Source organism: Lissotriton vulgaris, chromosome 8, assembly GCF_964263255.1.
Source record: "Lissotriton vulgaris chromosome 8, aLisVul1.2, whole genome shotgun sequence".
Classification (NCBI taxonomy): Eukaryota; Metazoa; Chordata; class Amphibia; order Caudata; family Salamandridae; genus Lissotriton; species Lissotriton vulgaris.
Genome location: NC_141696.1, coordinates 1425671601 through 1425688758, shown reverse-complemented (window position 1 = coordinate 1425688758; position 17158 = coordinate 1425671601). Strand labels below are relative to the sequence as shown.

The following is a 17158-nucleotide window of genomic DNA, read 5'->3' as shown; positions in this document are numbered from 1 at the left end:
CGGGAGTGAGCTGTCTCCCCACTTTGGACAGCAAGTGACCCAAGTACACAACTTGCTGAACACAGAATTGTAGCTTTGAAGGAGACACCTTGTGTCCCATGTCGGCCAGAAAATGTAAAACTGTCAGTGATGCTTGTTCACATTCGGGCTCACTTCGTGCGGTGATCAGTAGATCATCGACGTATTGCAGTAAAGCGGTGTTAATTGGCATTTGAATACAATCTAGTTGTCTTTTCAGTGCTTGACTATAGATGCTGGGGCTTTCTGTGAATCCTTGAGGTGCGCGCGAAAATTTGAAACTGCGTCCATTTAAACTGAATCCGAAGAGATATTGGCTCTCTGGATCAATAGGTACGCTGAAGAAGGCGTTCTTGAGGTCAATTACAGTAAAGAACGTTGCTTCTGAATCAATAGCAGTCAATAGGGAAGAGATATCGGGAACCACAGGGTACTGTGGTACAATGCATTTATTCAGTTCTCGAAGATCAATCACCAGCCGATATACTGGCGGTGCATTGGGGTCTGTACGTTTAAGAATCGGAATGATAGGTGAATTACATACATTGGAGTCGGTCTCTACGACCACTCCTTGGGCAATAAGCTCTTCAATGATTTTCAGTAAAGCCACTACAGCATCGGGTGGTAACTTGTATTGTCTGATTCTGGGTAAAACAACTCCTGTCTTGAGTGTAACACGGTATGGAGTGATGTGCATACAACCTACATCAGTTGGGCCTTTTGCCCACAAGTAATCTGGTACATTTTTCAATCTGACATCGAATTCTCGCAAAACATAATGACCCTTGAAATCCCGTAGAAAGAGTCTAACTCCCTCCGGGGAACAGCATATTATAGCTCCTAGAGCCTTCAATGTTTTAATTCCTAACAGATTTTCTGGACATGATTTCGTGAGTAACAGGTCTGTAACACGTGATAATGGACCTACAGCCAGGGGAACTGGTTGCGATACTTCATTTACAATAGGCTGTCCTGAAAAACCAAGGGAAACATTCTGTGAGCCTGAGAGGGGTGCCCCTGGAACTTCATCATGGCTGATTGTTGTGCGACTTGCCCCTGTGTCAATTAAAAACTTTCTGTCTTTTCCCAATACTTGACTGTGTACATAAGGACCTTCTTGATCTACAGGAATCTCAATAAGAGGCAAGTCACCTTCCCTCCCTAGGCTGTTTCATGTGTATCGTGAATATTCGGGGTAAGCGGACTGGGCATACTGGTACATCTGTTGTGAAACTTGCTGAGTTGCGGCAATGGGCTGTGGCTGTGATACCGCTACTGTCTGTGCTGTGTGTGCTGATGAAGCATGCATGGGCTGTGTATTCTGTGCATTCTGTGAAGACTGATGCTGGTTATGGTCTTGTCTAGGCGGATGCGGTCTTTCTTTAGTTTTACCTGTCTCTATGTTGTGCTTCAGAACTGGGCATTCGTGTACGTAGTGACCTGGTTGCTTGCAATAATTGCATGTCCCTTTAACGGGAGCTGTAGTGTGACTTGTCTGGGTCCCACCCTTTCTGTGGCCGTCGGCTGGGACCGTCTGAGCTACTAACATTTTCATCTTTGTGTCTTTCATGCGTTTTTGTTCCTGATCTTGTTCTTCTCTAATTCTGTTCTGATGATATTGGAGCATTTGTAACATCTGTGATGGCGTATTTGCTTGCCATGTACTCTCGACTTTGTATACACGGTTCTTGACTGCTAACAGGGAATTCTCGACTAACTTTGATACAAAAAGATGCGGATATGACTCGCTACTTGGTTTAAGGCCACTATTAATAATGAAACATTTCTCGAATCTTGAATAGAAGTCACTAGTATCTTCATCATGTTTCTGTTTACAGGACGAGATTGCGTCCCAATCTTCCTTTCTAGTTGTCAATAATCTGGGCAGAACCTGTACTATCAAACCTGGTAATGCTTTAGTTTTGTCCCCAAGGCCTAACCCTGGGATCCGTTTCTTTTCTTCGTCCTCTATTTCTGCCCATGCAATCTTTGTGTCCCCCACCTCCCATTCCTTTTCCTTTAATTTCTCGAAGATACCCGTGGGTAATAGTACCTTTAACATTTTCATGATATCATCATACGTGTAATCCCCCATTAGTAACATGTCTTTAAGCTCTCTATGAAAACCTGCAGGATCTTTATCATGACACGGGACTAGTTTCTTCATTTCTAACAGTTCTAATTTAGTCAGAGGCGTGTGTACATACACGCGTTTCAAGACACGATCCTCACCCATAACTGGGTGCACTTCCCGTAAAGGGTTCTGACTCTCAATGCCACCCCCGCATTGCATGTGGTACATTTTCCTTTCTGGAGGTGGGGCGGGAACATATTCAGAGCTTACAAAAGTGCTATATTTACGGCGTTGTTCTAGAATTATTTGTATTAACTTGGTACTGAAACCTCTCCATCTGTCCATGAGAAGTGCTTCTAATGTTTCGTGTAAGGGACCTGGATCAGAATGATGGTTTCTGTATTTGATGAGGAGGTGCTAAATCATGTATACACCTGCTAATTTCTGCTCGTCTGGGGAAAGGTTCAGAAACGTCTGTGCTAAAGTATCATCATTGTACATGTCTGGATTTTCGGCCCATAATATGGCTGATCGGGCTAGTTCTTGTTCATCCATAGAATTGAGTACGTGGTACCCTACTCGATCTCGAAGCCTTTTATCTGTTTCCTGAAACTGATGTTCAGAAGAGTTCGGATTTGTTAAAGCAGAGAGAAAAACTCTCTTACTTTCTGGACGGATGCCTTTCCTAAGGTAATTTCCCTTACCTACATACGCTATAGTACCTACATTTCTTTCGGGCTCTTCCTGTTCTTCTTCCTCCTCGGAGGAAACCTTTTCTTTCTCTTTCTGGTGTACTGCTATCACTGCTTTCCTAATCTTCTTGTACATAGAGGCTATGCAAGTCCCCTTGTCGTGTTTTCCTTCAGCTATATTTTGACCCCACTTGTTCAATGCATCTAATTCACTCTGATCTGTTCCGGGCCTATCTCGTTCTCTTATTAGACAATTTATGAAAAATCGTAGTATCTGTGCTTGCATGTCAACTTTCTGTTTCTCCATGGCATCCTTAATACTGTCAGGGTCTTTCCCTGTCTGAACAAACTCATATATTCTATCTAAACGCTCCTTCATTCCTACATAGCATAGCAAGCTATCAGTAGCAGATCTTAACCGTAGTGATGCCAATATCATTAAATCGTCTTTTCCTGGTACTGGATCATATCTGCAAACTGAAATGTTTTCTTTTAATGCGTCAAGGCGGGATGAATTAGAGAAGTGGGGAGACCTGTACGTGAGAGGACTCTGCATATCCCTGAGATTGAATCTGTGAGTTGGTGGCGGGGTCCGAGGACCCGCGGTCGCACCTCCTGAAGCGGAAGCTTGTGCATTATCTCCCTGTGGAGTCTGTATCTGAACTTGAATTTGTCGTTTAGGTGAATCAGGCAAACGTGGTTTCGGTAGGTCAGTTTTGAGTACGGGAAGTGGCGGGGCTGGCGGAGCGGGGGAGGTCTGTCGCGGTACTGGTGGGACATGATCTGGAGGCGGGGTGCCACCCCCGTCCCTGTCAGTAGGCAGGGCTCGAACAGGCAGATTGGTATAAGCGGGAGCTACATCCTCTAGATAAGAATTTAGGAATATATCTTTAGTAGTTTTATGCATTACTTTAGTTGGAACTAATGGTGGTGGTAGATTTTTCGGTATTTCTGACATGGCCTCAGGTGTACCCTCGGCCATAAGATACATGCCGTTTACTTGGCTATTTCGGATTCGATCTATTTGTTCTGTTTTTACTCGGATCCCCTCAGTAACTAGTTCGTTTTCTTGAGCTTTTTCTGATTCTTTCAGTCTATCTTCTCTACGGAGTGTTCTTTCAGCACGCTTATGTGCTTCCTTACGCCAAAATTCTATGGCGTCCTTCTGAGATTGTCTGGCTTTCTTTTTCCATAATGCTTCTTCTACCTTCATGATGCACTCGGCATCCCATGTTCCGATAACGGGCCATCTGTGTCTCTCGTCTAGATGTTTAGTGTACTCGGCCCATAATTCTAGATACAATATGGCATCTATGCCATGTTTATGATACATGAAGTTACCTGGAGTGTCCCTAGGGGGGATAGGAATTTCTTCCTCTAGTATCCCTTTCCTAGTTCCTATCTGTTTTAACTTGTTGAAAAACGGCATTTTGCTTACTTATTACTGAATGGTCAATCCTTACTACTTACTACTGAATACGGCTATTTGTACAGAAAACACAATAATACACATAAAACGGTCTCATTCATACCACAACATTAATCACATAAAAAGACATTTGTAACATATATAACTACCCCCTACATCGGATGTACTGCTAAACAGCACAGATACACTGCCTAAAAACAGTGCAAGAACTTGAAAACTGATGTACTGCTAAACAGCACAGATACACTGCCTAAAAACAGTGCAGACCGGACTTGTGTACCCAAACCCGTCTAGATACGTCCCAGCAATGGTACTCACCGGGAAGCACGGAAACAGAAGGCCTCGGAAAACTCGACTGGACTCGACTCGAAACTTCGGAAAACTTCGGAAAACTTCGGAAAACTTCGGAAAACTGGTGGGCCTCTTGACACCTCGGACCTTGCTTCTTTCGGCTAGGCTCTGGTCGGGATCCTCCGCACTCCTCACCGCCTCGTCTGGGTACTGATCGCAGTCTTCGTCACCTCCGTGGGTCAGAGGGAGATGCAGGAAATCCTGCCGGTACGCGTATGTTCCGGCTAACTGACGGCAGGGGACACAGGTTGCAACGCACCAACCGGCGCGTGAGGTGGGGGAGGGGTCCCTATTCGGGCGCCAAAATGATGTAAATAAATAATTTACTCTTAATTTCTATGCAGGTAAGTACTTAATCAAATAATAACTCAATCGGAAATGAAAGAAAACAGAGTCCGTGGTGTTAGAGTTCTTAGGGGTTTTATTCCTTAAAAAGGAATGGTCAAGACCAGGATATCATGTTCTGAACACCACACAGGGTGTCAGAAGGGATAGAGCGCTCCATTTTATTAACAGTACATAGCTTATATACTTATTTTACACCATTGGAAACAGTATAGAAGGCGTAACAGCTGAGAGAAGACAAGATAACAGTATACACGTGGTACATGTGCGTAATCAAGAGGCGTGAACTAGAGGTGTGTTCTCGAAACGTCACAAGTAAGTGTCACGGAAGGGGTGGCACTAACAGAAAATGTTGCAATGTCAGCAGAAATCGGAAGCTTGGATGCGCGCGCAGCTGCATGACGTGTGCATGACATGGAGTCGGAGGGTGCTGGGGACTTGACATTTGAACTGACGGAAAGAGACAGAAGTGCATGTCAGATCAACTTGTGCTTCTATCATATCTGATATCTGATGTTTAGGAACTAAGCTATCTGGGCGGAAAGGTCTCTGGGGCAGAAGCTATTCTATACTGACAGAGAGTGCGTGTATAAGCGCCTGAGTGTCTACATGAGAAGCGTGGGGGCACGGGGCCTTCCAGGGAAGCATGGCAACAGAAGCTATGAATTACTTGCATGGAGACAGGTCGGCCCTTTGGCTCTGCAGCTGAAGAAGGATGTTTACTGAAGCTAGCAGGCAGGAATGTATTTTCAGGGAACGGATCAGATAATTCGAAGGTTGAAGTCAGTCTTGGCAGAAAGCAGGCTGAGCCGAGCGCGAAGGGCCGCGCTGGAAGTAAGTCAGAGTTCACGGGTACAGAGGTAGCCTGGGCAGAGGCTGTCAGAGTCAAGAGCCAGAAAAGAGGCTCGGTGGCAGAAATTCAGAGGCCTACTCAGCTAGGACTGGAAAACGTAGAAGTACACTACAAAAAGACGTTGGCATAGCATACTTAGGAACGGACCACTCAACCCATTCATGGTGGGTCTGAAAGAGGACATGTTAACGTTGGACGCAAATGTATTTGCGTCTTCATAGCTGGTACAGGAGGGAAGTTACATGCACTTTAACTCGTACATGGAAACGGTGGGGTACTCGCTAGGGAACACAACTTGACCATAAAATGTATATTTCCTCACTAGTACAATGCACTGAGTGTGCCCATGGCTTGTGAACCAAATGCTGCTAGTGGGCTAGTGGGCTTGCAGCACTGGTTGTGCCACCTACAGAAGCAGCCTGTAAAAGTGTCTCTAAGGCCTGCCAATGCAGAGCCTGTGTGCAGTCTGCCATGCTGACTGGGAAAGTGCACCCACTTGCCAGTCCCTAAACCTTCCCTTTTCTTCATATAAGACACCGCTATGGTAGGCCCAAGGGCAGGGTGCATTGTAAGTATAAGGTAGGACATGCCCTGGTGTGTGTGGCATGTCCTAATAGTGAATTACAACCATTTTCGTTTTTAACTATTGCAAGGCTACCTGTTCTCCACAGGTCAGAATGAACAGTTAGATTATTACATTTTATAATCCTAACTGACTCAGGGAACATGGTAGAAATTCAAATTTAGTACGCCTGAATGATAAAATACATTTTTTAGTGAAGTTGATTTTAACATTCTGTGTTTGAAAATACCACTTTTAGAAAGTAGGTATTTTCCTGTCTAAGTATCCAGACCTGCCTCTGCTAGGTTGTGTATTCCTTGTCTGGAGTTTGAGTGACAGGGCTGGAGGATTCCAGGAGACAGGGTGGGTCCGCCGAGTGGTGCATAGAGAGATCTGAATCTTTATGGGAGGGAGGAGTTGCACCAGGGACCTGAATAGGACAGTGCCTGCCCCCACTGTGCTGGCTCCACCCCATGTGGTGCGTCTGATGTCTCTGCCTTGCACTGTGAAAGAAGAAAAGGAATCATGTCAACAAAGTGCTCCAGGGCTGTGCTTTCCCTCCACAATGCTGGCTCCACCTCCTGTGAGGCGTCTGATGTTTCTGCCCTGCACTGTGAATAGAAAGAAGGAGTCGTGTAAACAGAGTTCTCCAGAACTGGTTTGGACTGGGCAAAGGCCCCACTGCCCTCAGAGGACAAAGGATTTTGGGGTATAAATATTGGGACCCTGATCCCAAGAAATTAGATCACTTTTGGACTAAAAGAAGAAACCTTTCCTGAGGAGAGAAACCTGAAGAAACTGAGGAGAGACTATTCCCAAGCTGAAGTGCTGCTTGGGGAATTGGCCTGCAGTGGTTGCCTTTCTGTCAAAGGAAGGAGACAGGAACTTTGTGTACTTTGCTTTCAACTTGTGATGGATCTCCAAGGGCTTGGAAAAGAGCTTGCCTCCTGCTGAAGTCTCAGGGACAATAGACCTAACCCCCCAGCTCCCCAGAGTTCTTTAGAAGTGCCTGCTGCTGTTTTAGGTCTTTTGAGGGACTGCGTGTCGCAAGGAGCTGGAAGCGTGACTCAACAGGGAAGAAGCGTGTTACCGTAGCTGCTGCCGTCGCACTTCTGAACAAGGATGTCGCCGCTGGAGTTGTCGCACTGCACCGCATTGTGAGAAGAGTCTCGCAACGAGGAAGAAGCGTGTCACCGTCGCTGTTGCCATCGTCGCACTTCTGAACAAGGGTGTCGCCGCTGGAACTGTCGTACTGCACTGCATTGAGGAAAGCGCCTCGCATCCCCGGGAAGCGCGCCACCGTCGGAGCTGCTGCCGTTGCATTTCTGAACAAGGATGTCGCCGCTGTAGTTGTCGCATCGTGCAGAAGATTCACGCATCATGAGAGAAGAGTGTTGCAGCTGAAGCTGTTGCGTCGCACTTCTGAACAAGGGTGTCGCTGCTGCAGTCCACACATCGAACCGAGAACTTCTTGCATCCCCGGAGAAGTGTGCCGCATCTGGCAGATCTTCAAATCTTTATTTCTTTGCACCTGAACTTTGCTGCATTTCCCTCGCTGTGACATTGCTTGTCGTGGAAGCACAACGCATCATAAGGTACATTGGCGCAAAGGTCTCAACTTAAGAACTGAACTGAACTAAGCTAAAACTACCAACTTAAAGTAACAGTATTGCGTGTTTTTGTCATTTATGGTCTTGTGGTAAATCTATATGAAGTATACTCTTTTTTATGTAAAACTTTGTGTGGTGCCCATCTGTAGTGTTGTCACTGGGTTACCATATGTGGTCACAAATGCTTTACACACTGCCTCTGAGATAAGCCTGTCTGCTCGTGCCAAGCTACCAAGGGGGTGAGCATGGGTTATTTAGGAGTGTAATCCCCTTATCCTGACTAGAGGCTAGGGTCCCGATTTGTCACCAGTGCCTACCTGTGCCAACTAGAGACCCCCAAAACTAACATTGGTGGTCAGCGGTGAGGATTCTGGACTTGCATTTGTGACTTATGTACAGTGATTGGTGAACACTACTTAGTGAATGCAGTTGTCTTTGGGGATTTTTTATTTTTGCCAAGTTTAACCACCATGAGTAAAGCAGCATCCATAGCATCTGTTGATTTTTATTGGGAGGACAGAGAGAGATGTAGGATACATGAAATGGAGCTGGCCAAACTCAAGTGGAGTGGACAACTGGAGTTAGAGAATAGGAAGGTTTCCCTGGAAGAAAAGAAAATGCAGTTTGAGCATGACTTGATAATGAAGAAGCTTGATATGGAGCTCGAGAGGCTTGAGGCCATGAGTGTCTCAGCCCAGAAACAAGAAATGTGTGTAGCTCAGAGATTGAGCTTTGCTGAGTTGGAGGTGGCAGCAAAATTGAATTTTCTAGTGCTGAGGGAGTAGTACACACACCCAGCGATGTGGCGCCTGACTTGGAGGGGGTTAACATACATCAGGAGGTTCAAGGATATGAGGTAGCTCCAGTAGTGCGCAGTGTCCCTGAGGAGAATAGGGAAGCTGACGCAGCGGTTCATGGTCCTAGTGGTGGGAGGGACACTCTACTGACTCTAGATGAGTGGTGCAGAGAGAGGGGTTCGCCCAAGTCCTGGTATGTGAGTGTGAAGACCGCCCAGAAGAGTGTGGGTTGAATGACAGAGACAGTCAGATACTGACTCGCTAATCTCAGGAGAGTGGTGAGGAGTACATGTGCGAGGCACTGGATGGTGAGTTGAAGGATAGTTTGGTTATCCCCAGTAGGGGGCTGTGTGATCCAATTGTGGGAGAGCATATTGTAAGTCCCTGTTTTCCGGATCTATGCCAACACCTGTTGGAGAGTGAGTTCTCTGAGACCCCCAAATCTAACAGATACCATACACTATCGTCCGGGCCTTTTGTCTTTTGTCCCTGTTGGTCCAACCCCCTATTAAAGCTGTATTCATTCCCCAGGTCCCTTTTTGCCTATTCATTGTCTTTCACCATGCTCCCTAGGAAAAATCAGTGACACCAACAATCTCTAGAGAATGTGGGCGTCATGCAGTAGCAGTGGCCATCTTGTTTGAGCGCGGTAAAAATCCTGCACCCAAACCATGATGCCCTGAATGGCTTCATTCTTTTTGAAGAGAGTGGTTCTCTCTTCCCGTCCTTGCTTGAAAATGTGCGTTCCGTCCTGAAGACCTCCACCCTGGAAGCCTGATACTTCACCTGGAGTCCCCACAAGCTCCTTACCTGGATTATGTTGTCCTTTCACGTGGTGAGTTTTTACTGAGAGAGAAAAAGGAGAAAGAGCATCATTAACATATTTTTTAAGATTCAGTAGGGAGCTAACTGAACATTAAACAAAGACTAAGATTAGTGCACTAGCTGATGTTTTTTCTTTTCTTCTCGTTAAACTAACATTGAGAATTTCTAAGAATAGAAAACATGGGACTAACTTTTTGGAGCCATTTTAATCTAATGTAAGGAACTAACAAGTTTATCCTCTCCTACTCAATGTTGAGAAAGGGACTCAGTGACGGTCCTGAAGTAAGGGCCAGAAACCCCAGTAGTGTTTGAAGCTTATACAGATATTTGTACAGAATGATTATTTGTGTGTAAGGACAGTTTCTGTACAGTAACTTGAACACTTTGGGTAAACTAAGTTCTCTCTCTCTTGTGAATCAATAACAGGTGTGCAGCACCAGTCTGAGACAAGCAACGTTCTGACAGAAGACCCTTAGCAATCAGGTTAAGAGATGTTTTCTGTAGGAGAATGAAGCAATAGAGAAAAGACTGAAGTGGACATTATGAAAAATGGGTGAAAAATGGGTGGGAGCAGCAGCAAAGAGGGTGAGAAAGACAGCGGGAGCAGTAAAAAGGGTGGGTAAGAGAGCAGGAAGAGGCTTGAGAAGAGAGTGGTCCAGAAGCAGGAAGAGGAAGAAGAATGCAGCAGAGGAAATGAGACCAGGAACAACACAGATCCTGGAGCTGTCTGAGGGCCAACAGAGGTAGGTAGAGAGCTGGACCTGGTGCCTGCTGATTGCTTGTTGCTGAGATCCAGTGGGAGGAGGAAAAAAGGACTTCTCTCTTCTATAGGGGGCTGAGAGACAATTTAGTCCAAGTTGATATTGTTGTCCCCCCTAAAATTACTCTGAGTTTATAGACCAGGTGGTCAAACTAGATCACCAACTAAATACTTTAGTGCTTTTTGCAGATAGGAGGTGTTTGATGTCCCTTATCAAGTGAGGGAAAAAGAGCAAAGACAAAAGTTAAATCTATACCTCTATTGCAATAAGGCTGAGCACTGTGCCCGGGACTGCTTAATGGAGCCTAAAGCTGTGTGCAGTGGGAGTCATCAATCAACAGTTTGCATAAAACAAGAAAGATCAGCAGTATTTTGAAAAAGACCTCTCAATATTTGGCTAGCACCATGGGAAGTATCCTATGTCAGCTAACCTACCTGGTCACAGCAATCATTTGACCTCAATAACAAAAGGTCTTGTTCATGTTACTAGACTTAGGAGCTTCTGGCAATTTCTTGTATCTTATCCTTGCAACTTCCCTAAAATCCCTTGAATACAAAAAAGACAAACTTGAACCTGTGTGAGCAGTTGATGGCTCAGAGCTCTCATCATATACAATCCAATAACAAACTATACCTTTGTCTTTGGTTTGTGAAAATAACCACAACAAGGCCCTGAAATTTAACTTCATAGACACTCCCACCTTTGGGACAATTTTGGTGGTGCCTTGATTGCACACCTAATCCCCCATATTGGTTGTGCGCTACTTTTGTGAGCTTGTGTTTGCGGCATTGTTGATCTGTGTGCTATAAAACGCTCAAGACCTGTTATCTCCTTTTACCTTTGCAGTTATTGACCAGGGAACTATCCCAGACCTACCCGTCGAATATCAAGACTTCAAGGATTTATTTGACATAAAAATCCCACTCAGTTACCTTCCCCTAGGGAGTTTGACTGAAGAATCAAAATAATTCCTGGGGCCGTTCCACCAGGTGGGAGAATTTACACCCTGTCTGATCTAGAAACTCATCATCTAAAGAGATGTCTAGATAAGTTACTGGGCGTTGGCTTCTACCAACATTTTTCCTCACCTGTATCCTTCCCATTGTTCTTTGCTCCTTAAAAAAAATGGGAAATCTCACACATATATAGATTACAGGGCGCTTATCAAAATCACGGTGAAAAATCGCTATAATTTACCCTTAATCTTAGTTTTGTTGGATCAAGTGTGGAATACAACCATTTACATCAAACTGGGCCTGCGAGAGGCTTACCACCTCATCACAGTTAAAGAATGTGATGAGTGGAAGTTGGCCTTTCACATTAAGTACGCCGTCTTTGAATGTACAGTAATGCTGTTCGGACTCTATAAGGCACTAGCAGCATTCCAGTTATTTATTAACAGGGCCCTAAGAAACTTATTGGATATATGTGTCATCGAGTACATAGATTACATCATGACTTACTCCCTAAGGAAAAACAGAGCTTCCTAGGTTTCACAAATTTTTATAGATGATTCATTACCCATTATTCAGAAACTGTTACTCCCAATATAAGTCTTAAAAATTAGGTTTCTTATTTAGAGAGGTATGCACCCCAATCAAACAGGAACCACAATCCTAGTAAGGAGGGGACTGTCAAGGATCTGGGGGCCAGATATACGACCAATTTTAGCATGGGCAAACTGGTTAGCGACCCGTTTGCACATGCTAAAATGTGTATGGCCATGTACCAACACAAATAAATTGCAACCGTAAAAAAGTGTTTAGAGACTTGCTATTTGGAAAAGGCATTCCCTTCCAAATAGCGACTCTCCAACCCATGTATGAATGTTTTGCAACCGCAATTGCGGTTGCAAAACACTCCCAAAGTACCACCCTCTTCAAGAGAGTGGTAACGTAGTTGCAATTTAGAAGGAGTCCCCAGGGACTCCTACTACTGTGTGACTGTCTCTAAAAATGTTTTTTAAGGGAAGGTAGTGGTCCCAGGGACCACTACCTGCCTTTAAAAAAAATTATGAAAATGTTTCATTTTTTTTTTTATGCTTCCTGTTTTCCTTTAAGGAAAACGAGCTGCAAAAAAAACTGCTTAAAAGGAGTCCCAGACTTGGTGGTCTGCTGAGCCCAGCAGGCCACCATACCTGGGAGGGCCTGTAATTTCCAATGGGCTCGCAGATTGCAACAGGCTCATTCATTTTATTGAGCCTTTGCAATTTGCAAACCCATTGGGAATCGCAAATAGTGTTAAACACACTGTTGTACATGGCAAATTGCAACTCACATATTGTGACTCGAAAAAGAGTCGCAATTTTGTTGGTTGTAAATCTGGCCCTGGGTTCTCTTTCTCCTTGTTATGTGATTTGTGTCCTGGGATTTCGTTCTGTCACTCATATTGCCAACCCCCAGGGACTTTCATTCCAAAGACCCTTTATGCTCCAATAGATCATTCCCCAGGGGCTTTTATTCTGAAGACTCTTTAGGCTGTCATACACCATTCCCGGGGCCTTTTGTCTTTTGTCCTGGTCAGTTCAAGCCCCCATTAAGGCTTTATTGATTCACAGGGCCCCTCTTTCCTGCTGGCCCACTCTCCCTAGAAATCGGTGATACCCGAAATCTCGTGGGATTTAGGGTGTCACATTGTAGGAGCAGCCATCTTGCTTGAGCACAGTGTAAATTCCATGCCCAAACCACAAGGTCTTGCTCGGCTTCATTCCATTTAAAGAGAGTGGTTCCCTCTTCCTGTCCTGATTTGGAAACATGCATTCTCCCAAAAGACCTCCCACCTGGGACCCTGATACTCTACCTGGAGTCCCCATGAGATCCTTACCTGATGCTTCGCGTTTGCTCAAATGGCGAGCGTCCTCATCCGCCTGAATTATTCTTCCTGACAGAGTAAAAGGGATAAGAGCAGTGTTAACATGCGTTTTAGGTATTCCTTATTGAGCTAACTGAAAATTGAGCAAAGACTAGTGGCATTTTTTCTTTCTGTTCAACTAACATTTTCAACTCCTAAGTATAGACAACTTTGGACTAACGCTTGGGAGTATTTAATTTATCACAAGGAAATAACTGGTTTCTCCTTTGCTGCTCAGTATTGAGAAAGAAAATCAACGATTCAGAGTGGATTTCAGCAAGGAGGTTCTATACTCCAGTATACAGGATGATCCAGAAGTAAGGGTCAGAAACGCAAGTAGTGGTTAAAGCTTATAGACTCTAAGTATTCAGATATTGGTACTTAATGATTGTTTGTGTAAAAGGAGAGTTGATGTAACGTGAACACTAAGGTCTCGCTCTCTCTTGTGAATAGATAACAGGTATACAGTCCCAATCTGAAACATGCAATGGGCTGACAGAAGACCCTCCGCAAACGAATTAGGAGAAGGCTTTCTGGAGGTTCCCCTGCACAAAATCTTGATGTCTAGGATATTTTTCTTTCTTTCTTTGTTTCTTTCTTTTTTTCTGTCTCTCTTTCTTTCTCTCTCTTTCTTTCTTTCTTTTCTTTCTTTCTTTCTTTCTTTCTGTCTCTTTCTTTCTCTATCTCTTTCTTTCTTTTCTTTTTTTCTTTCTTTTTTTCTTTCTTTCTTTCTTTCTTTCTTTCTTTCGCTCTCTCTTTCTTTCTTTCTTTCTTTCTTTCTTTCTGTCTCTTTCTTTCTCTATCTCTTTCTTTCTTTTCTTTTTTTCTTTCTTTTTTTTTCTTTCTTTCTTTCTTTCTTTCTTTCTCTCGCTCTCTCTTTCTTTCTTTCTTTCTTTCTTTCTTTCTGTCTCTTTCTTTCTCTATCTCTTTCTTTCTTTTCTTTTTTTCTTTCTTTCTTTCTTTCTTTCTTTCTTTCTTTCTTTCTTTCTTTCTTTCTTTCTTTCCCCCTTCCCTTCTGTGACAGCTGCTGATTTAGAGTTGCAGTCCTCGTCGAGAGTCACCCTAGAGGAGAATTGAGGTCCAACATCATACCTGCATACAAATTACCAGTCAGTGGCCTTGACAGCAGTCACAAGCTGGTAGACGCACAGTATTAATATCAAACAGAGATCTCCTCACTTAGTAATTTACTAGAGTCTCCAATATAATTGTCTTCATGCATTATGTTTTCGGGATAATCCATTGCAGCATCTTAAAGCTAATCATCTCACTCCTGTTCATATAGTTCATTACAGTCTCACAGAAAGAGCATGGAATAACTTGCCACTGTCCCTACGAGCTATTTCTTGCTGTCTTTTTCTCAGGAAACTAAAGACCCTACTTTGAGTTCTGGCAGCTATTGAATATCATAACATAAGATATATAGGTTGCAAAATGTGGTCTGTCTTCTGTGTCTGTGGTTGGGTCCCAGCCTCATTGGGGAGATTGTCTAAACTCATAGGTGTCAAATAATTAAAAAAAAATATGTTGACATGCTTTCTTGTTACAACAGTGCGTTTAAAGGGAATAATTTGCACAAACAAATCCCAAGGTCATCAAAAATGTACATACATTTTTATACTTGATTTGGGGTTTCGCAAACATTCACTCCTAATTTGAAACCATTTGTCATCTATGTACATGGCATCACCTGGAAAAAGCAGCACTAAAGTGAAAAAACGATTCTGCTTATTGCACAAAAGTTTGAAGAGAGCAGAAACACTAAACCATACTCACATACTGAAAATCAGCATGTCTGCATTAACAGCGGTAGACAACTCATGCAATTGCACATATCCGGTTATCTATGACTCTGACCAAATCTTCCTAAATCAAGCATATGAATGCCTTTTTGTGGACACAAATTGTGCATATTGAGTACTTCTATTAACAAAGTTTGGAAATTCCAGAGGCTTGGTGAGAATATTGGTTGAACCAAATGTGAATGTTGTCTCCAAAGGATAACTATAAAAGTGGATACTGTGATGTGCCAATGATCGAAGCGGGGGGTCGGGTTGAACTCATTGAGACATGCAATAAAGCAGTTGTAATGGAACTAACTACACATGCCACAGCAGGCTGTATTGTTGTATAAAGTTATTTTTCAGAAGGGGAGAGTAAGAGATTGACATCATCCCAGTATCCTCATGCTCAAAGGTAGGATTGCAAGAGATAATCACACATATGACATGGCATGAACAATAAGTGGGTGTATAGATTTAGAACATGGATACAAAGAGAAAATAAAAAAGAAATACCTCAGGGCCATAAATTCTGCACCCAAACCAGAAGCTCCGCTTCCGGGCCGGAATTTGCGGCCCGAGTGCGGACGTAAAGTTAGTAGTCTTAATCTATTCTGTGAATACCGAAAGTAGTAAATTCATTCTGTGAATCCCGAAAGTAGTAAGTTCACTTTGTGAATCCCGAAAGTAGTAAGTGCATTCTGTGAATACCAAATAGTAGTAAGTTTAGGATTTAGTCTTAAGTTCATTCTGTGAATCGGGCCCTTGGTCATTATATCTTTGCCTTTAACCGGGTAGAGCACTCTTGCCTTTCGACTAGGTTCATGCTTTAAGTACCATATAGATATAGACACATACTCTGATCATGACTGATCATCTCATAAGGTTTGGAAGGGTGAATAGTATAGCTTATGTTTCCTCATTATCTCCACTCCTGCTATTCAAATGCCATTTTAGATCCCAGATCCCAGTCCTGCACGTTGTATTTCACCACTTTTGATGGCTGCATCTGCTGTGTAACTACAACTGGCTTTTTTCAATTTTACACTTTGATATTTTTCGCCAATATTTCAGACCTCTAATTGGCATCTATAATTGCACAATTTTTAAGAATGAACAACTGAAAGTTGTTCTAAAGCACATACTGCCAATGTCACAATGCACAAAGCTTCTATAAAGCCTTGATATAGATTTCAGTTTTTGACCATGACAGAGCTAATAGCAGTAAATAATTTATTAGAGTGTTCACTAGTTTGTTTAGTTTGCCAAAACATCCACTGAACATAATTTGTTTGCAGACTCTTTAGACATACTAAATGAAGGACGTTCGAGATGTGTCCTACCTTGAAATAAACAGCTTTTGATTATTATAAAAGGACTCATGTGCCGCATGGACAGAATTAAGGAACACATTATGTGAACCTAAATCCATAATCTCATTCTGTGTTACAACCCAAAACCATTTGTGTTCATTTTTGCCCCCGAAATTATGGGTCAGCATACAGAAGTGCCTTAATGAAACTTATTTCCAAGTGAGATGATAAATTGACCATACATTACCTTCGTCAGTTTCAGCAGGTTCGCAATTCACAAGTATGACTCCTATAATAAGGACCAAAGCCAGGCCATAGAACACTTTGGGAGCCATGGTTTATTGCAGTCTCCTTAATTCAATCTGTTTGGCAGATTTTGGACGTGGATTGCTCTTCGAAGGTGTTAACATCACTTTTATATCCTCAGTTTGTTTATTGGGTTGATATTTTTGCATAAGCATCATGTTTGTCATGTAAGCACACATACTATGGTAGTAAAACTAGTCAGCTGATGTATGGTGCATTGCCAAAAAGGATGATGACTTTTACTGTATTTGCTCATGGACCCGCCTGACGCTCTGTTTATGGGATTAGAACTCTCTTGGTCCTGATAAACAGTTTGTTGACAGCTCATTTATGCTGTGTGAGACAGATGCAGCCCTCTGTAAACAAGAGTAATGGGCTGTCTTGAGACAGAGAGGGAGAGAAAATATATGATTGTGAATGTAGTGAGTCAGGGCTGTATGTTGGGTGGGTGCTCACCAAAACAGACGTCAAAATGGGCCCCAATCAGGGCCTACATTTCAGGGTCCTAACTTTACAAGCAAACACAATGTTTTATTTTGCAGCAATGAGCGAATTATGTTATGTTATGTGTTATGTTAGCAGTTTGTAAAG

The 17158-nt window shown here is 43.3% G+C and overlaps 1 long non-coding RNA gene across 2 annotated transcripts in view; it reads right to left on the bottom strand.

Moving 5' to 3' along the window:
- LOC147698864 (uncharacterized) overlaps positions 1 to 16662 on the bottom strand; it is a 73987-nt gene extending 57325 nt beyond the window's left edge. Inside the window, exons 1-3 of one of the 2 annotated variants that reach the window (XR_015299233.1) lie at positions 16509 to 16662; positions 13141 to 13197; positions 9542 to 9577 (exon numbers count right to left, since the gene is read on the bottom strand). This is a non-coding gene — a long non-coding RNA (uncharacterized LOC147698864). The remainder of the gene's footprint in view (positions 1 to 9541; positions 9578 to 13140; positions 13198 to 16508) is intronic. The other variant, XR_015299234.1, reaches the window with a different exon arrangement.
- Positions 16663 to 17158: the final 496 nt, after the last annotated feature.